Raw genomic sequence first — 21,544 nt, forward strand, 5'->3', positions numbered from 1 at the left:
CTCAACGTCGCGCATGCGCACTGCTGCAGCTTTCGGTCGTCCGTTCCCTGCAGCGAGAGTTGACCATCTTAGCGAGCAGCGTGTCTCTCCGTTTTAAATATTTACGCCCGAGGGCCGCCTATTGGCGGATGCTTTGCCACGTGCGACCGAAACGGAGCACATCGACTAGCAGGGAAGAAACAGAAAGTCAGTCAGAAGAAAAAGAACATAAAATAAGGAAAAAAAAACACACCGCGCTAGAGAATTTCTAATGGAGCGACAGGAATACTACTTGCGCCGTCGTTCGCGCCGTCGAAACGAGAACGTTTTAGCCAAATTGGAGAGTCTCACATCTTCTTCTTCTTCTTCTTCTACTAAGCTTACTCCTTCCTAATGCAGTTTCCTTATTTTGAAGGTACAAAAGAAAAGAAGGGAGTGAGGGAGCGGAAAGGTGGGGTAAGACCATCGGCACACGTGTACCCGTCACAATAACCGAGCGTACGAGACGAACGGGATTAAACCAGGGAATACATTGTCACAGTGGAGAGCGAAAAAGTGTACAGCGTTAAGAAAGAAAGAAAGAAAGAAAGAAAGAAAGAAAGAAAGAAAGAAAGAAAGAAAGAAAGAAAGAAAGAAAGAAAGAAAGAAAGAAAGAAAGAAAGAAAGAAAGAAAGAAAGAAAGAAAGAAAGAAAGAAAGAAAGAAAGAAAGAAAGAAAGAAAGAAAGAAAGAAAGAAAGAAAGAAAGAAAGAAAAAGAAAAATACATACAAGGAAACGGGACACAACGACGAGGAGTTATCTTACCCATTACCGTTTTGGTAAGGGCCACATTCGTTGCCTTCGATGCTGTATAGAAATTGCGAGGAACTAGAAAGTAGATCTCGGATTTCGAGGATCGTGTTGTGAACTTTTGATCTTTCTTCCGCCGAGTTTAGCGGGGAAGCGATTAAGCTGGCTAGGAAAATGAGGAAGAATAAAGAAAAATAAACGTTAGAAAAAGAAAGAAATAAAAGACAAGGAGATCGAGGAAAAAGAAGCCCAAGGACCTAATAAAACGCGGAGAAATTAATTGAGAAAGAAACAGATAAATAATTGATAGCGTATTGCGTATTGCAAACAGTATTGCAAAGCAAAAGCCGCCGCGGTGGTACAGTGCTGCGGTGCTCGGTTGCTGACCCGAAGGTTGTGGGTTCGACCCCGGCCGCGGCGGTCGCATTTCGATGGAGGTGACATGATAGAGGCCCTTGTACTGTGCGACGTCAGTGCAGGTTAGAAAACACCAGATGGCCGACATTTCCCGAGCCCTCCACTACGGCGTGCTTCATAATCATATCGTGGTTTTGGCCCGTAAAACTTCAGCTATTATGATTATCAGTGCGGAAAAAAACAGTAACTGTACAAGCATGAAAAGAACGATAATTCATTCTGAGTTACAGATATTTGTTACACCAAACAAAACAACAACAACAAAGGAACAAAAAGAAAACGTTCGCGGTAATTTGACCTATCTATACCCATGATTTCACAGGTATAGATAGATGATATCTATATATGAACTGTAGAAATTACCTGTGTTGAATGAATGAAGCTCGTTTATGGTCTATAACCCATTGAAAGACAGCATGAGCACTCATATAAAGACCAGAGGTTTACGAACAGTCACTGAAGCTGCTTGAAGCATTAACCAACTGTATGATCTAATATTTGTGTGGAATATTTATACCTTAATCAGGAAGCGGCTCAATCACAACGGCTTATAAAATGTATGCAGTACATTTAAGCTATGTCTTATGCGGAGAGGCACGATAACTAGTCGCGGTATAAGCTTGAACAAGAAAAGAAAAGAAAAAAAGTGAAAGGTGGGCCGCTGCCTCTGACAAGCATGCGCCAGTTCAGGAGAGAGAGGGAGGAAAACAGAAAAAAAGAGGCGTAAAGTTAGTTAACCAACCCTGCGCTGGCGGACAAAAAGTTGCAGGACAAAAACTCACAGGGTCCCCCCTTACGCATTCAACTTAGACGACTCGAAGGCGAAAGCCAACTTTTTTTTTTCTTCTCACTCAATATATCCATCCTCCCCTGCCTCCATCCGAAATATTTCTGCACCCAACGTGGTTTCCCACTGCCTCCAGGATCGGAGGCATTGACTTGGTTTTGCACTGTCTCTGTGATCGGCCCATCTTTAGCCAAGCGACGACGGCACGTGATGACGTCATCGTGTGACGTCACGTTATGTGACGTCATAGTGGCGTTATGATGACGTCACGAATTTTGGCGATTTGTGGCGTCATGATGACGTCATATGGTGACATCATCACGTGATGATGATTTTTTGCATCACCCGTGCTGACGCCGAAGGTCAATTCTCGCATTTGATGGGGCATCTAAGGCTTTCGCGTTAATAATTGTTGTGAAACGTCAGGACGAAAGTGTTGGGTTTTCACAAAATCATTTCTTTCAGGCTGCTTCATAGCGCTTGTAGCTGGCGCTCGGTTTATCAATACAAAACTATGCCCTAGATTGGAACGAGATAATTACCGTGCGATGAAGGAATGACAGGAAATGTTTCTGCATTATGACCTCATTTAGTCTGTATTAGCAATTACGGACATATCATAAGTGACAAGATAAATATTCAGATTCTAGCATTAGCTAGCAGCTTCGTGAATTTCTCTTCTGACTGGCGAACACCATTGTCCAACTTTCAGATTGCTATAGAATTATGTTAGCCAAATAAAAAAAAACAACTGTAAAACGGCATGGAATCGGGGTCGCGCGCGGAATATTTTGCGCAGAAAGTCAGTGTTATGGTTTGTGTTGCATTGAGCTCTGGATTTGTGCAAGAGCAATCAGCGAGTAATGCGCGAAAAGTTCTGGACTGGCGGCATTACGCGAGCTAATTAGGACAAAAAGAAACGCCCGAATTCGGTGAAGCAGCTTCATTAAACTTCACGTCCCTGAGATGGAAAATGAGAGGCATACTTAGGGAGGGACAGGGGTGTTTACGTCGTCCGTTATTCCTTGATGAAAAGAAAAAAAAGAAAACACTTTTCAAAAACACTCTTCTACGGCAAGCTGGCAGCCGCTGAGCAGCTCCCAACCGATGGGCTTTACAAACAGTCCCTTCAGTTTTCCAGCGCGGTGGATTACAGAAAAAAAGAAAAATTCTGATTTGCGGATTTCCGGCGGAAAGTCTGCACGTTCGTTACATCGGGGTGGCAGTTCGTTCTGCTGGAAAGTTGTTTCAAATACGAAACTTCGCGAAGAGCACAAGGTTCCCAACTTAGAAAACAAACACTGCCATATTCTATAAAATTCTCAGAGAAATTGCATTGCAGTGTTTGTGGCATTTAATTTTACAGACTTGATCCTTCGCATGCGGGTCATTGTGACTGTAACGACAGGTTAGCCTGTCTGTGTACTGGTATGTACTGTGTATTTCACGAACACTAATAATTTAGTTTCTCCTTGAGATAATGATCTACGTGCACCGATGACGATAAAGACTTTACTAGCAACCCATTTGAAATGAGATGATGGTGTTGATGAACTTTTCTGCCGTACCCTTTTTTAAGGGGGCTGCGACAAGTAGCCAGCTGGCCTATTTGTTTCAGTCGACAGTCTATTCGCCTCTTGCTTATATCAATCGTTCTCCAAGTTAACACTTCCAACTGCTTCGAAACGCAGACTCTCGGAGAGATGGACACCTCCCAGGAGTTTTGGTGGGAAATTCCATTATAGTGTAGTGAATATCTTCCGGACTTTTGTTGCAGCAGCAGCGCGCCTCGCTCTGCTGCAAATATTTGCATCTGTGCGTCATGTTCTTTGTCCGCAGGCGGCTAAGCACACGCACGTTCAAAGTAGCTTGTGTTATCGTACATATTTGCCCTTCTGACTTTTTTTTTTGCCAGATTTGTGAATATTCACGATCTTTTTTGTTCCAATCTTCGACGCAGCGTGCTGTCGTCGCCATCTTGCGGCGCGGAGTTAAACTGTAGATGATGATGTGTTTTCCTTTAATGGTGTGCGTTTTGATGACTATGCATGAGATACCCTGAACTGAAATTACGGCAGCTGTCTCTTACTTAGCTGCTAAGGCGTCGGCTGCGAGAGCGTCGAAAAGTGCAGTGGTTCCACGATCTCCTCACACTTGTTCCGAATATTCCCACACGAGAACTTTAATTTAGAAGAGCCTATTAAATTATTATAATTTAGTAGCTTTCTTGTTGCGAGTGGTTAACTACCCCTCGAAAAAGCGAAACTGCTCATTTAGGTTCACCGGCCTCGAAACGAATGTTCTGAAAGTAAATGGTTAATTATTTAGCTGTCCTGCAAAGGGACCAACGGCACGCGGTGTCTACGGTCAGAAGGCCGAAGGTGACGGAGCATCAAAAGTTATTTCTTGTCTCTGTATCTCTGTTTTGTGCCATTCTGTGTGGTTGTCGTCAAACCTTTTGACGGACCGGCAGTCGAAGAGAGGACATAAGAAGAAAAAAAAATATTTCAAACAATAAATTTCACGAAGGACAGAAGGAATTGAGCACATTTTAAAGCAGACTACTAATGATTTCTTCATGCAATTGAAAATAAGCAGAAGAACATTCGTTGCCGTATGCCGGTGACCGTTACCTTTTTTCACTTGGTAATACAAAATAAAAATAAGCAGAAAACTCACGAAAGCTTGCACTAATTGACACACAAATAAAACTTCAGAAAATGTCGCCACGTTGCTCAAAGAAAAACAAAATTATTCGCTTAAAATTTCCGCTGGTATAATTTCGTAATGAAGTTGAGACTTCCGGACGAGGAGCGATGTTTTCGTTTCATATCAAAAATCGCTTTCGAGAAATTACTTTTTTGCTCCGCGTGCTTAAAAATGTGGTAAATTTTTGGTCGCTTCCGTATTCTTTCTCCTATCTTAACGCAAGCGTGGTAGAGAGATTCGACACTTTCTTCGAGACTCGAGCTCCAATTTGGCTAAACGGTCGCATCGAAACGCGTTCGTGGTGGATTGCTTTCGTGTACGTGTGCGCACTTGGGTGATTTTTTATTTAGTTATTTATCTCCTACGATACGTGTTTTGTGGTAAAAACGCTTACTATAATAGTATACAGGGCTACGCGATCTGCCGCAATGAGGAGACTGCCCGACTGTTTTTCTTAATCACCGTTCCGTTAAAATACAACCCCTTTTCTCTCTCCGTACTACGGGTCTCTCGTTGCTAATGGAAAACTGAAGAGCAAAACTTCAGAATAGAAAAGAAAGCGAGCCGTGGGAAAGCCGGATGAGACGAATCAAAATAATCGGCGCAAATCACTGCGGAGAAGTAAAATTTCGGGGGATTATTTCTTTCACTTTCCTCTCTCCACTGGCTTCTTTTTTTCTTCACAAATTCTTTTTTTTTCGTTCCCTTCTGAGAAAATGACAGAGGGATTAAAAGAACTGTGGCGCCTGATCAATACCAAGAGGATTTGTTTTGTTGACTATGCAAAAGAGAGCGAAATATATATCCCTACTTAATGACATAAATATTTTGCGTATCAAACGATTTGTTCACGTTAACCTCACTAAATTACTTTCTACTACTACTACTACTACTACGACTACTACTACTACTACTACTACTACTACTACTACTACTACTACTACTACTACTACTACTACTACTACTACTACTACTAACTACTACTACTACTACTACTACTACTATTGCAATACTACTACACCACCCGCCACTTTAGTGGCTATGGCGCTCGACTGCTGACTCGAAGGTCCCGTGATCGAATCCCTGCCGCGGCGGCCGCACTATCGATGGAGGCAAAAAAATGCTTGAGGCCCTTGTATTTATAGATTTAGGTGCACGTTAAAGAACCCCAGGTAGTCGAAATTTCCGGAGCCCTCCAATATGGCGTCCCTCATAATAATATCATGGTTTTGGGACGTAAAACCCCAATAATTATAATATTATTACATACTAACACTACTACTAGTAAAATATAGTTGCTATCAAAATCTTCAACAAGAAATATTTTACGAAATTTTATCTGTAGCTCAGACGCACGTGTCTTCCGTCTTTCTGAATTACTGCTATGAGTCGTAATGCTGACATATTAACCGGCCCGTTTGTTTAGCTGCCGACATCGTTATAATAATCGTTCACAAAACAACAATTATAACAAAAAAATTGGCCGCGTATATGCGTGCTTCGCTGCAAATGTTGTCGAAAGACGATAGTCTTCTGCCGGCCGTACTACATGAGTCCTGGCCTCATCCGCGTCCACCCGTGATGCTCTTCCAAGGGCCACTGCCAGGTGGCAGCGGGCTTTTTCGTGCATAGCGTCGCATTTTCAGCGCAGCCTAAGAAACTCTAGGGTCATTAGATTACATATCTATGTATTTTCTAGGAAAGGAACACACCACCTAATACTTACGTATTGATGTTGCGCCTCAGATATGCGTAATATTTGCTTTTTGATCGACAGTGTTCAAAAATATGAACGCAGCTACCAGTTCAAGATGGCTGGGCGTTCAGAAAGTGTTTAACTTTGGCCGGGTGGCTGAATAGTGTGACAGACAGACAGACAGACCAAAATTTCTGCGGTCAAGTATCCCAAGAATGACCATCGTCTTAAAAAAAAGATAAAATCAACAACTGCGCGCGTCAACCTTCAGCTGTGAGATGGTGCGACACAACACCATATATTTAATAGCGAGTTTTAGTATAGCGGAAAACAGCAAACGCAAGGGTTTAGCGTTAGCGTTAGCGTTGCGCGCTCCTAACTGCGCATGAGCAGAACGTAAACGTAGCCCGAGCTCTTACGTACGAACGCTATTTCTGGAATATAGCGTTCAACGCTAACGCACGCAAGAGATCCCGTACGTAGGGCAAGATGGCGGTGCCTGTTGAAGCGAGAGCCGTCCACTTCGAATCTTTGTAGCCGTCGTCCTGCATTATTAAACTTATTCATTCCCTAATAATGTTCGTGTTTGATTTAGATTTGAGTAATGAGGCTTCGCCAACCGTGTACCGCCGATAAAATAGCTCCGTTTTTGAGATACAAAGTGGATTTGCGCTGCAGAAGGCTTAGCAAGATTTGTTTGCAAGGTTCGCTTATGTTTTCTGTAGCAGCGTAGAGATGGCGACGCTGTCTTTAGTCGCCTCTTTCCAAGATACGGCCACAAGTGAAGCAGATACATTTCAGGCGTCGTTAAGTGAAGCAGATACATGTCAGGCGTCGTTTCCCTTCATGCCTTTCGCGGCAGTGCATGAATGTGACGCGTGATGCGTCCCAGCTTAAAAAGGCCAAGTAATAGGGGTGTTGAAGAATTTTCAAACGCGGCATGTCGACAGAAACCAGTGTGTCAGAACTCAACACTTCTGCAAACGCGACATGGAGACGCAACAGTCGTGACTTTGGATCAGCTCGACTTGGTGGCGCTTTTGTGGATTCTACGGTGCATTTAGTGTTTTTATGTCTAGATGGCGCCGTATGTGCTTGCGTTAGCGTTAGCGGGAATGCCTTCCGCTGTACTAAAAGACCACCATTTGGCACAGCGCGTTCTGTTTTAGCGTTAGCGTTGAGACGCACGCTAACGCTAACGTAAGCGTTTCCCGCTATACTAAAACTCGCTAATACTTGTTCACTTTGCAATTACTAAACAAACGATGCCATGTTCTGCTGCTATAAAACATGAACTATCGATCAGTGCGCAAGAAAATATTCTACGACTGCTAACCAAAGGCCTTCGCAGGTATTTAGGCAAAAGAAAGTATGGTATAGCGCGATAAGACTTATTTAAGGGGTAGGAAGGAAGCGGCGCGTCGCTTACTTATTCAGGTCATATGTGGGCATATTTGTCCGCCGCGGTGGTGTAGCAGTTACAGTGCTCGGCTGCTGACTCGAAGGTCGCGGGTTCGATTCCGGCCTCGGCGATTTCAATTCGATGGAGGCGAAATGCTAAAGGCCCGCGTACTGTGCGTTGTCAGTGCACGTTAAAGAACACCACATAGTCAATATTTCCGGAGCCTTCCACTACAGCGTCTCTCATAATCATATCGTGGTTTTGGGACGTTAAACCCCAAATATTATTATCTGGGTATATTTAAGGAGGTTTATATGGACGGGACGTCACTTAGTTGTCTTTCTTGAACTTCATGCATTAAAGAAAAAATCACGCCATATTCACGAAGTGAATGATGATGAGTGGGCGAAGCTCCGGAGGTAATCTTGTAAACCGCCAATCCCCGTAAATTTCGCCCACTCCATCATCATACAAAGACCTGACACACAAACGGGGGGTCCTCATATATGACGTTAAGCTCAGGGGAACGTTTGTTGTCGGCGCTGCCGTTTTGCCTTTCGAGGGCGAGAGCGCGTTCACGATCGTTTTCATCCACGGCAGAAAGAGAATGTGTGGTCTGGAACGCGCTTATACTTCATGGTCATCAGCGTCATCGTCATCGTTATCACGTGTAGTGGGTACATTCCACTATACTGGAACGCGCTTATTCTTCATGGTCATCAGTCGTCATCCTCATGGAACGCGCTTATACTTCATGGTCATCAGCGTCATCCTTATCACGTGTAGTGGGTACATTCCACTATACTGGAACGCGCTTATTCTTCATGTCATCAGTCGTCATCGTCATCTTTATCACATGAAGTGGATACATCCCACTATGCGTGGCTACCTACTACTACATAGTACAAAGGAAGGACAGGCCCACACCCTGAGGAGCTTCGCCCCTAAAAAGATGGCTGATCCCTCAGTGATGCGAATTGGCATAACACAATTCAGAAGTAGTTGATTGTTTATATTGCACTGGTATATGAGAGCCTGTAAAATATATACTGTTGTGTGGCAGATGTAGCACCGCTTGATGTGAACGCACCCACGTGGACGCCTAGAGCAACATCTCCGTACCGACGACTAACGCGCATTATAATTATTTTAACCCATAGGCGTGCGCACAGGGAGGGGGCAGGGGGGGGGGGCGGCCACCCCTATTCACCTATGAGGGGAGGCGCAAAGTCAGTCCCACACATTTACATAATAGGTAGGGGGGGGGCGCAATGTCAGCGCCATACATTGCCATAATTGAGAGGGGGGCTGCGACAAACCTTCGCCCCCCTTGAAGGGGAACCCTGCGCACGCCTATGTTTTAACCCATGCGGTAGCTGTAGTTGTCAAGATATACTTGGACACCGCATATGGTGAATCCCGTGCAAAGATAGCATCGACCAGCACATAGTAAACACTGATACTCGATATGAACTCCTTCAAAGCGTCGTGAAACGCGAAGAGAAACGCGACGAGCGTCGTTGTTGCACAGGCAACGGGGTGTTGCACGCATCGGTTTCACTTCCCGCTGCTGCGTAAGCACACTATGCCCGCCTTCTATGGACAGCTGCATGTGGTTAAATGCACTCTAGCAGGGTCCGCATTTCTCGTTGACTCGGGCCAATACTCGCTAGTAAAGTATTCAAATAAACATGGGTGAAGATGATTATGTTGTCTAGATGTCCCGTGACAAACCTCCCGCCCACGTAGGTTGTACTTACCGCTGGCCGCGTTCCTGCGAAGACAAAACACGAGCAAGAACAGACGCCAACAGAACACAACTTCAAAAATATTTCTCTCGCTTAAAACAAAAAAGTAGTTTGATAAAACCTGCGCAGTCATTAGACAAATTATGTTGCTAGTAAACCAGCTATTTAGCATATTTTTACTAGGACAAACTCAATGTTAAGTTAACGACTAAACATGTGCGAAAATGAACTTTTTTGCAAGTTTGTCGCCAGCTGTACACACCATTTCGCGCCATACAGGTCTCAAAGTATTTTTCGGCTGCAGTAAAAAACTTCCTGGAGATCAGTTAATACAAAGTAATACATTTCACTGAATGTCGCCTTTCTATACGAAAAAATCCGCAATACGGGCCATATTGCCCATATTTAAGGCAGCATAAATAAAAAAAAGAACTCACGAAAGCGTTAAAGTTCGTGAAACTTATTTTAAGTAAAGAGCTATGCAATCGTTCTGTAGGGAAAATTTGGTCTTAACGTAATTCAGAAGAAATAGATTTTTTGACAACGCGTTTTACGAGCCATAGTTTCGAGCTTTCCGAAAAACATCACGTGCGGTTTGCGGCACTGGAAATTTTTTTTTTTGCCAGAAATATATTTGTGGAAGACTTCTTGTTTTGGATAGATAGTCCTCGATTTTTTTTTTCATTCAAATCGCAGATGGTTGAGTGCCAAGGCTGGAACAGTTGGCGTGGAATGACCCATATAGACTAGATATACTCTGTTTGCGTTTTCTGATTAGAAGCATGAGAAACGCAGTATAAGGTTTCAAATATCCTTGCGCTGTTTACTGAGCTATTAAGCATTGACTGCGCAAAGTAGTTTATGGTGGTATTCGAACAGATAAGAAATAGACTGGCGATCTTAGGGACCGCACGACATTTCCTCCACGAAGCTACTTATCTAGAAGGGATGAAGTGATAGCAGTGCGTTGCTCCAGCGAGAACGTTTCCGCAACCGCAATCCGCAACAATCGGCCCTGCATACGCTGTGACCTTAGCTCACGCAATGCATAGGTGTACTCGGTGTAACCACATTGACTTCGCGTATACGAGCAGACCGTAACGTATACGCCGTAGCTTAACGCAAACCTTGCGCGGATTTTGCTTCAAGCACTTTCCGCGTAGATACGCCATCGCATCGCATTGGGCTCACAAGCACAAGGCAAGTGCCATTCATAATCGTGAGGCATGTTTTAAGCTCGCATAACCTATCTGCCGACCTCAGGTCAAACAAGGACGCAGAGCGTACTGTTTTTATCAGTATGGTTGTCATTTCCTTGCAAACGCAAGTTTACAGCAGGATTTGCGCTCGTTTGTCTTGCCTTTCTTCGTGTCCCGTCCCATTGCGCAGTTTCGACCAGAATGAACTCGTACCAACTCGCCCAACTCTCCACGCTGCTTACTCATATTTGTAGATATGTAGAAAAATTCAGGTAGTTTGTGCAATGGCGCACAAGAACTCTCTCTTGATAGACTATGGTTACATTATACACTTATATTTTTAACGATATGAAGTCTATATATTTGGTCTGTTATAAGTTTTAAAGGGAGCTTGAGCTTCGCCCTAAAGAGTAGAATGTGATAGCATAATTGGGCCCCGTTCGCATCGCCTTCTCATGCGCTAGCGAGGCTTCGCTTTTCGGCGGGCACCTCATCCGTTCCGCGAGCAAAGGAACGTCTGTACCCGTAACATTTGCCGGTTTAAGCCTCCCCCCCCCCCCCCCCCCACCCAAACCCACACACACTTCACTCACATGGTTAATTTACAGTAAAACGGCCAATGCTCCACTTTCCTTAAAACCACAATTGAATACGTGTGGCTTGGAACGCTGTTCTTGCGTGTTGTCATTAGCTTCTATTTCATTCCCACATTAAATGTCTTTGCCTGAAAATATACGCGACCGCGCCTGGCTTCCATACAACCGCACGTTTCAGCACGGCAACGAGATTGATTTCCCAAGAGGTGGCGGTGGGGAACATTTTACGTTTCTTTGCCGTATAAAGTACTTGAAGCCGATGTTGAGGAGGTGGTCTGAGGACAGGACGACGGTCTGTATGCAGACGCTTAGTGTCGCAAATGTAAAGTGCATTATGGTTAAAAAAAAAGAAAAAATCTGTCTCAGCGGGATTTACCACAAAAGACGGCTTCAAATATACGCATCCAAGCCTGTTAAGCGGTCGTAATATCCACCACAACTAAAGAAATGTACGTCTCAGCTGAGATACTTGTGCTGAAAACTAGACTTGTATTGACACAGAAAGACACCTTTAAATCTACAATGATTCGCAAGAGAAAATTGCAGCCAATGCCGACGCCTGACATGTCGTTATCGAAGCCGGGTAACCAATGGCAACGAGCGATGACTTTTGTGAATTCGACTCTTCTAAATGTCGAGTTAGAGTCGAGTCTATAGTTGCGACAACATATTGCAGCAATAGATGGGGAACTGCGCAAGATGTCAAGCTCGTTACGCGAGCTCTTTCTCGGGCAACCAAAGCCCTTGTGGGCGGAGTTGAGCTGCTAACGTCAGTTGAGGTACGCTTTACCTATTACTCCCAAATATATTCAAGAGGCCTGTCGTCCATGAGAGACGTCCGAGGATTAGGAAACACTGAGCGTCTCATTTTGCGAGGTATTTATTTCGGTTGCATAGCCCCGAACCGCGGGTCACAACTCTCACCTTTCCAAAGCGGCGCGACGCGACGACCTTTGGGCGTGGCCTCGCAATCGACGAAATTCCCCCGCGTTTCTCGAATAACTATGCCTCGCCGCTTGTGGGAAGCGTAGGCCGCTCATTCACCGAAATGCCACTGCACAAAGACCGCCGGCTGCGCAATCGTTAAGCTTCTCTCGGAGCACCGCGATTGATTCAGAAGAGTTTTGGGTGTTCGGCGTACGAATTAAACGGCCTTTATCCGAGTCAATTGGATTGCGGGATCTCAGGCGTGTTATATAGCGCGTCAGTTCATTTTTTCGAAAGGTGAGGAGACGCTAAAGTATAGCTTATACTACTCCATGGCATATGTTAGCGTCATGCAAGGGTATCACACTGTTTTACAACGACGCTGTCTTAGTTTACCCTGTGCCGTCGTCGTCGTCGTAGTAGTAGTAGTAGTAGTAGTGGTTGTGGTAGTAGTGGTGGTAGTAGTAGTAGCAGTATTAGTAGTAGTAGTAGTAGTAGTAGTAGTAGTAGTAGTAGTAGTAGTAGTAGTAGTAGTGGTAGTAGTAGTAGTAGTAGTAATGGTGGTGGTAGTAGTAGTATTAGTGGTAGTAGTAGTAGTAGTAGTAGTAGTAGTAGTAGTAGTAGTAGTAGTAGTAGTAACAGTGGCGGTGGTAGTAGTAGTAGTAGCAGTAGTAGTAGTAGTAGTAGTAGTAGTAGTAGTAGTAGTAGTAGTAGTAGTAGTAGTAGTAGTAGTAGTAGCAGGCGTAACTCAGGTCACGTGACCAAAGGGGAGAGTGAATAAAGAAATAAGTAAAACGAAATGGTGAAGATAATGGCGATAATGATGGGGGCCTACCTCCGTAGGCACACAGGTCCGGTGAAGCTGTTTGCAGAGCTTTTTGCTAAGGAACCCCCAACGTGTGCGTTGCAAATAAAGTGGATTCTGATGATGCTCGAAATGTGTAAGAGCGCGTATTTCAAGTCTAGCGGCGGATTTACGACGCCACGTGATCTCGCTAGCCAGTCGCGTACACTCGCGCGCTTACAGCATGGCTGTCCGACGGTTTTGACGGCGTGAAATTGGCTGAGCTGTTTTAAAAGAATAAACAATAGAAGGAAGAAAGAAAGATGCTTCTGCACTTTCGCATACCTGTTTTTGCAACATATATACGAGAACCCTAGAAATGTTAGAGTACAACACCCCCCCCCCCCTTTTGTATTACTGTTTTACTTTACAAGACATCATTAGCAAACACTGTACCCCAGTTATATGAGCTATTGCCTCTTGAATCATCGTCAGCTTTATGAAGTGGCGTACGAAGTTTCCCCAAAGCTGAAAGCTTTCAACAAAAGTCTCCCGTTACACACACGCAAGGACTTGAAAGAAATGAATTCCAGTCTTCTTCTCGGTAGGTAACGTACGACCTTTCACGCTTTCTCGATTGGGAGTCGTAAATTTCGGCGGGTCTGTTTCCGTTTCTATTACGGCGCGAGACCATTTACCCTATTTTCCCCGCTGGCGTTGTTTTTAGCGCTCCGTCACACTGGCAATTTGACGAAGCGGCGTAAACGTCCAAGACAAAAGCAACGGCAGCAACGGCAGCAACTGCGGTGTTTGTATGTATAGCAAGCTTATTGTAAGCGGTGAGCGTCTCCTTTGTTGATGAAAAAAAAGAATAAAAAAACAACACCAACGAAAGGATGCGGGAGGGGCGTGGCATCTAGCGAAGACATCGACCACGACCACTGCGCACGCCAAGGCAGCTCCGTTCTTTTTCTGTCCCGGCGTTTATTTCCTTGGTTGGTAACAACTTTATTGTCGGCGTTTATTTCCTTCGATATTTATCGTGGACCACTATAACGCTCGCACGTATATATAGCTCTCTCACACGAAGAACCATTTCATTCGCAACCGCACCTCTACTCAGGCTTATTGTTTGTCCCATCGACGCGGTGTCAGTTGTATAGACCGCAACGATACGCAACGCGTTGCTTTCTCTTCGCTTTTGATGCGTCCGATAGAACAAACGACGTTGAGTGTTCCTTTTGTTATATCCGGTATCTTCATCTTCGTATGATACAGGGCTGGAAATTAGTGCGTCGGCGAATAGCAGCTGTTACCGAAATCGAGACCGGTTTTCACGTTCCGTGCGAGGAGCTGTCTCGTCGGCTGGATTGTCGTCAGATGTGCTAAATGGCTTTGTCGCGTTCACACGGCGGTAAAACGACGCAGAAGACTCTCAGAGGTATCGTAACCATCCCCAAACTGATTTGTTTCTTGAACTTTAGTTCAACTGTAGCCTAGTCTGTTACATTACAACGCTGTTTTGTTTACACAGACTTGCGGTCTTTTCCTCTCTCTTTGTTTAGCCCTTCCCGAAGGAGTACGTAGGCGTTGTGCCCATCGAGGTGGCATTTGTCAGTCTGCTCCCTCCCTATTTCCTCTGTGTCCTTGTGTGTCTGTGTGTAAATACCCCCCAAAAAAAACCAATAATAATAATTCCTTGTATCGGTGTGTTGCTTTAGACTGTTGTATATAGCAATACATCTTCATATTACAGCCATAAAGATATACGCAGTGTTGCAGCAGGCGATATATAACTTAATGATTTCATCTGGATTGCTCTTAACACAGAAGTGTGTCTTTGCAAATTACTCGAGGTAGTAATTAGATGAATACCTATCCAACTTATACTAATTACTTTTTTACCCAATAGAGACAGACGAGGGACACGATGAAAGACTTCACGCACGTAACCCACACCTGCAGGTCATGAATGCTTGCGCAAATGGGGGGGGGGAAATACTGCCGCTGGCAATTCATACGGCGTCGCAGCCGCTTTCGCCAATGAAGCGAGGACTGAATACTGAATAACTGAACACTTAGAAATTACAAATTAAAAACAACAGAAAAAAGTACATAACGAGACAGAAAGGGAAATGCTTTAAAAAATAAAACACACAAGGCCGAATAAAATAAGTCTAAAAGTGTGCGGCGAGGCTAGTAGCGCAGGTATAGACGTGATAATTTACTACCGTATGGCACGGGTCATCTCGTTTGAGCGTTTTATTGCCTGCAAACAAGCGGCCAATAAAACCCGATACCATCGGTTCTCGCATGTACGGTTGCTGGCTTCACCATGCAGACTAACTTGGTAACCAGCTGGCCCGTTAAAAAAGCAGAGAAAATTAATGATGGAAAGTTAACGAACGGGTGGGGTTGTATTTGCAAATCGCTATTGGCTAACCGTGTCGGCTAACCAGTGCGGAACATCACATTGTTAGGAAAGAGAGACTGCAACGTCGGCTGCCTGCATTCCAGCTTTTTTTTTTTTTTTGCTTTTGTGTCAATGTGTACGTGTGAGCGAGATAATAAAATTAAAAGCAGGTAGACTAACCAGATTCCAGTATCCGGTTTGCTAGCCTACGCTTGGCAGCACGATAAATGAAGACAAATAATAAGAGAACGAGAGAGAGAGAGAGTGAGGGTTAACTTTCGCCCTGCCTAGCTAATATATACCCCAGAGTTTTAACAGACCGTGCCTGCTATTACATTAACTTTCCATCTAAGAATCAAGTACTGCGCAAATCGCACGATTGGTGGTATTTATAAATATTGAAGTGACATGTTAGTTTCACATGGTTACGGACATACCGTTCTCAATCGCAAGCGCCTTGTGAGGAGTTGGAAAACTCGACGTCTTTCTCGAATCTATGTAGACGACTGCAAAGGTAACACATCGGCACCGAGTAGTGCCCACTCTATGCTCTCCAATTTATACCAGCCTATAGGTGGGGCGAAGCGCGTGTGCACTGCGTAGAGTTTTGTCATTTGAGCCTTATATATGAGTGTAACGTTATGAGTGTCCACTGCATTTCATCTCAACACGGTGTACTTGACAGATAGTTCTGACGGAAGCTACGTCATCATCGCCGTCAGCCTTGTCAGGCTAACTGCAGGGGACTTTACCTTCCTAAACATTTCTTCGTACCCATCTATTGTTCCGGCCTAACTCTAACAAGTCTTCCTGAAATTCCCACACTTTAAAAAAGGAGTATTTTGGCTCCTTTCGGGGAGCCTTGACTTGCCACATATGTGACTGTCTTTGAAGAGGTGCGTCAATTCTCTTTGGATATCATTATACTGTACTCGCTTTGGAGAGTCGTGTGACCCACAAGAGAGTTTACGTGTCTCTTTAAAGAGAGCCGTATACGTGGCAAGTCAAGACTCCCCGAAAGGAGTCAAAGTGCTCTTTTTTTAGCGCGCGTTCATTGCTTCCACTATTTTTAAATGGCGATCCGACGGTCATTAAAGACCCTGTTTCTCCCTCTTTTCCTTCCTCCCTTCCCTCGTTTGTCATTTCTAATCTATATTCAGCTTGCGTCTCTTGACACACTGCTGTCTTTATTTCTTCACATAACTGCGCTAATGGTAATGATAGCGGCTTGAGGTTAGGAAAGACTGTTATTTATGAGACCTATATGGGAGGGGGGGGGGGGGAAGCGGAACAGCGTCGTTGGGGCGGGGGGGGGGGGGGGGTGAGGTCCTGAAAGGTAGAAAAGGGTAGAAAGTAGAGGTGGCCTTCTCGATATGAATACTCACACCACCGAGCGCCATGTCGGGGGTACCTGCTTCTCCATTAGAAAAAACGGTGGGTGCAAGGCGGTATCGGGAATCGAACTCAGTACCTCCGGCACCACAGGCGGGTGTCCTGCCACTTGATGACCATAAACTCTGATTACGAATGAACGAAAGCAGTGGAATTGACCAAGGGCTCGTTTGCCTCGTTAGGCACTACCTAATAAACCGAACAGACAGTGAAGCCAAGACAGATATAGGGGACATTATTTGTAGTCTTTAACTGTAGCCCAATAATTACGATATAAATGTAAAGAAATTTCAGTGGACGAAAAGGCAACTTGCCGCCGGTGGGGACCGAACTCACGACCTTCGGAATGGTAAGGAATATCACTTGCTCCGACTTTCACGACAGGCCTCTCCCCCAACTTTAACTCTTTCCACCTCGTAGTCTAAATGTCTCACTTCCATTTTCTTCACTTACGGCGCGGCTACACGCCACCCCCCCCCTTCCTTCGGTTCTCTGTTGTAGCTCACAACTATTGCAACGCAAACAACTGCCGCCTGCTTCTTCCATCAGGCGTCGCCTAAAAGAAAGCCGAATGTCCACTCTCCTATACGGAAGCCCGTACGTGAAGAGAATGCTCCTTGTGGCGCAGCCGTACCGTGTTTTCCGCAACTCGATTAAGCCAACGAAGTTGCTATCACAAAGCAATAAGCCCGGCCGTGTCTGGAATCTTTACTGCGGCTTCGCCGTGTTTTTCGCTCTTGCGGGCTGCTTCCAGTAACTTCTGTAGAGACACTACTCGACGTGGTCTCCCAGTTAGCTGTCCTTTCTTGTCAATCTTATTCGTATTTCGCTAGGTTACGCCATTCCAAGAAAATGTAAATTGCAGAGCTTGTGAACGGCGGACAGCGTCGGGAATTTTCAAATAAATTTTGGAGCTTTATGCTGCGGACCTATCTTATGTTATAAAAGTTGCAGCTCTTACAGCCCCGATTATTTCTAGGCGTTGACGCCCTTGACAAGCTTGCCAATATGTTATTTTAGCCAGGAGACTCATAAGAATCGGACGTTTTAAAGACAGATTGTCACCATATCGTATAAACTATAATGTTTGACCAATATCTTCAGACTGCCATTATTATTTCTATCGAAGGTTCATAAACCAAATAATCGAAAGGCGTAAGTTTGCGTCTGCCCACATGTGCCCAAAGTGCTTCGAAATACCGAAGGCTTTCCCACGCGATTAAAATATTCTTTTCAAATGTTATTTTGCTCTTTCTACGTACGCACGCTTTTTTTTATTCCCGAAGAGACGCATGTGGCAAATTAGCAAAGACGATTTGCAAAAGAAAGAATAGAAGAAAGGCAGAAAGAAAAAAAATAATGGTGGTAAAATTTTAGCCTCTATATATGTTTTCGTTCGTGTGGGGAAGAAAAAAAGTCGCCCACAGTAAAGTCTGTCTTGAATTACAGCTAAAGTCGGCGAAAGCTTATTCCACCGAACTACAAAAAATATTTGCTCTGGCACCTGCATGTTAATGGCACGGTGGTCAAAACGTCTTTGTAAAAAAAAAGTTTGCGATGTCCAAGAGGAGGAAGTCAAGTGTAATAAAATGTTATAACGCTAAAGTGCTGTAGACAGTACACGTTTACCATCTCTCGAATATGCGCCGTCAAATCACTACAACTGAGTTCGAAATTGCAGAAATTTTGATTAGATGTTGACTTACTCGGCATAGGAATAAACAACAGATGAGCGCACGAAAACGACACTTCGGAGACCCGATGGCGCTGAGTATAGCGCAGTAATGAAACCCCCAGTCAGAACAATTTTCATTGCCTTGCGGCTTTTGAAGTATTTTTTTTTCTTGGGCCAAATGACGCAGATCCCAATGAATGCAGCGCACAACGACAGCCTTCCACACCAAGTGACGCTATCCTGACAATCTTTTTTCAAAAGGAAACGAGCACATCTGAAATCGCGAGGTTTATTTACGAGACTCATTTGGGGAGGACGCCTGAATTCCTGTCACCTCTTGCGCACCACTGCGCAGGCGTCAACCGCTCTAGCTAAAGATAGTTAACACCGCAACTAGCAGTAACTTCTGTTTACTTCTTATCCCTTACATAGTTTAACTATGCACTTACCTGACGCAGGTTGGCTGTAAACTCAGTGGAGCATACACTTACAATGATACTTAACACGCGTCTCCCATCAAGCGCTGGAAAACTTTGCAGTTACGCTTGTTCGTATCTTAAATATACGGACAAGCAGGTATGCTGATGAGCATGTTCCGGCTTAGTTTCAGCACTCGTTGTTTGTTATTCAAAAGGACCACGTTGTTGACACACGCGTCTGGCGAAGTCCAAGTGAGCGGAAAGCGAGATAAAGAAAGAAGAAAATTAAAGGCAGCGCACCTTTGTTGCAAGAGCGCGGCACCGACGAGAACATCCGGACTTTAACCCGAAGAGGTCCGAAGCGGGTTCCGGAGGGGTCCGAGTGGTCGTCGTCCACCGCGCCGATACACGGAGGCGGCGCAGACCGGAGTTCGTCGGCGCACACACCTGAGAGCGCGGCCGTTCGAATCTATCTCTCCTCACCGGGCCGACCCGGGGCCAGGACAGAGGAGCGAACGGCGGCGCGAAAGGGGAATAAGAGTTGAATACCGAGTCCACCAGCGACACCGTCTCCTATGCGAAGACACACCAACTGCCACGTTCTCAACCTCACGCTCTTCAGGCCAAGCGCTCCTGCTGCCGACGACGCGACATCTATAGGCGAGGTTTAGCACTAGAATGTCTTCGGCGAAAGCGTGGCGAGAACTACCGTAAAGTCTACAGATCCACCGAGGGATGGCGCTTTTCTTCTCAAGCGCGCAAGGATTGGCACCCTATACCCGCCAACGGGAGAGGAGTGCGCCGCTGCGTAGCGTATTCCCGACTAAGGGCAAGATCGTGGGAGAATCGCGTGGGATTGGGCAGCTCGTTTCTCCCTAGGAGAGGAAAAAAAAGGAAGGGAAGGGGAAGGGGCACAGCGCAGAAGGTGGCAGTAGAGCGGTTTGCAGCGCCCCCTCTAGAGTCTGGCAACAAGTAGCACGGTGGCCAGGGCCGCGAAACACTGGGACGCGGCCGCTCGGGATCGATACCATGGCCAAGGTGCCGCTGGTGTTGGGGTTTGCACGCGGCGCGCTGTCTGCTGCTACATAGCGGTGGCCGATGGGAAAGAGAGAATGCGTTCGGAAATTGCGGGAAGATAGTGGGAGAAAAGGAACGCGGCCACAGTCAAATGCGGCTATGAACATGCCTTTCGGGTAACCCGTGTCGAGGTACGGAATTGGGCCACGTCAGTAGGTCGTTGTTTTGCTTTCTTCTTATCTCAGTGCAGGCGTGGTACAACTGGCCACCTTGTGTGTTGGTTGCGCAGGCGCGGACCGCACGTATACATATGTACCTGGTTTCTACGAAAGAAAAATAAAGCATTTGTGAGTGGCGCTTTGTCCCGTCAACTTCTCCTGTGTTTAAGCATGCGGCGCAGATTAGATGCACTCGCTGACAGTCGGAACAGACACTTATCGATGCCTGCTAAGGAACTGGGCCGATACTGCCAAGGATTTCGTCAAACATGTGAATACAGAATACAACCTATGAAGATCGGTTTACATGGAGCAATCCCTTAACTTTAGCTCGTTGCCTGTCATGTGTGCCCGTAAGCTTTATTCGCAGTGTTATTAGAATATAAGCGTTAGAACACGATGAGCGTTAGCGACTACATGTATTGGGTGCTTTCATTGTTGCGTAAGAACAGTAGCTTACGCAGACTATACGTGCCTTTGCGCGCGTACAATGCGCAACGCCCGCCGCCACACAGCCGCCACGTATTCACACAGCCGTCCCTTTCCGGTCGAAAAAGTGTCGGAGACACGCATAGGCATGCGCAAAGGGGAGAGAGAGCAGGGTGGGGCTAAAATTCTCTTTAGCAGCTACACAATTAAATTGTCATAAATCACGCAACCATAAGCAAGGTTGCGTATGCATCAAAAGTGAGCTTAAGTCGTTTGTATATATTTTCTGACGCCTAAGGATATCAACAATTTGTGGGCTCACTGATTCTGTCCGGTATTGTGCAACGTGAAGGCCAGCTTTTGCGCAATGGACGCCGTTCCCGCATACCGCGCACGGATTTCTTTGGCGCCTTTTCAAATTTGCATTTACGACCAAAATCAAAACGACCATATACAATGTGACCGTAATGAGTCTCGAGGCAAAAAAAAATATATTTTTTTATCGTGAGGAGTGCTAGAATACGAAATTCTCGGTTTCAACATTACCTGTTAGATATGCGTGTGCGATCGCCCACATTTCGAAACGGGGAATCAAGTTATCAGAGAACAGTGACTTCTGTGTTTTTGGAGTTTCTGACACTTGAGCGTTACTGTGCTGTGTAAGACAAAGGAACATTAGCTAAGACGTATAAAGTGGACGGAACGAATCCTGTCCCAGTCTGTGTATTGTGCGGCACGCATTTATCGACCCAAATCTTCTCTGATTTCACAGAGAACGGTTTCGGGAGGAGGACAACGAGGTTCAACAAATCTGAGCATGCGTTTGCACAACGAAGTAAGGCTGGAAAGGAAAGCCTGAGCTTTACGTAACAGCGTTCATCTTCCATTTGTCCTCTGCTTCCAAAGTTATGCGACTGGCCGCTAATAAGTTGATTACGTGGAATGCGT

General features: G+C 45.3%; 1 protein-coding gene across 1 annotated transcript in view; it reads right to left on the reverse strand.

Moving 5' to 3' along the window:
* The window catches only part of LOC119381160 (uncharacterized), a 103,729-nt gene extending 84,294 nt beyond the window's left edge, over positions 1-19,435 (reverse strand). Inside the window, exon 1 of the mRNA XM_037649123.2 lies at positions 19,233-19,435. The gene's annotated coding sequence lies outside the window, so the exon portion shown is untranslated. The remainder of the gene's footprint in view (positions 1-19,232) is intronic.
* Positions 19,436-21,544: the final 2,109 nt, after the last annotated feature.

Source organism: Rhipicephalus sanguineus, chromosome 2, assembly GCF_013339695.2.
Source record: "Rhipicephalus sanguineus isolate Rsan-2018 chromosome 2, BIME_Rsan_1.4, whole genome shotgun sequence".
Classification (NCBI taxonomy): Eukaryota; Metazoa; Arthropoda; class Arachnida; order Ixodida; family Ixodidae; genus Rhipicephalus; species Rhipicephalus sanguineus.